We start from the raw sequence: 238 nt of genomic DNA, 5'->3' as shown, positions 1-238 counted from the left end.
GGGGTACGTCTACACTAGGGGATAATTCTGATTTAATATAAACTGGTTTTATAAAACAGATAGTATAAAGTCGATTGCACGCGGCCACACTAGGCACATTAATTCGGTGGTGTGCGTCCATGGTCCGAGGCTAGCGTCGATTTCTGGAACGTTGCACTGTGGGTAGCTATCCCGTAGCTATCCCATAGTTCCCGCAGTCTCCCCCGCCACTTGGAATTCTGGGTTGAATCATTATTGT

This window comes from Chelonoidis abingdonii, chromosome 8 (genome assembly GCF_003597395.2).
Source record: "Chelonoidis abingdonii isolate Lonesome George chromosome 8, CheloAbing_2.0, whole genome shotgun sequence".
In the NCBI taxonomy this organism is placed as follows: domain Eukaryota; kingdom Metazoa; phylum Chordata; order Testudines; family Testudinidae; genus Chelonoidis; species Chelonoidis abingdonii.
This window is presented reverse-complemented; position numbering follows the sequence as displayed.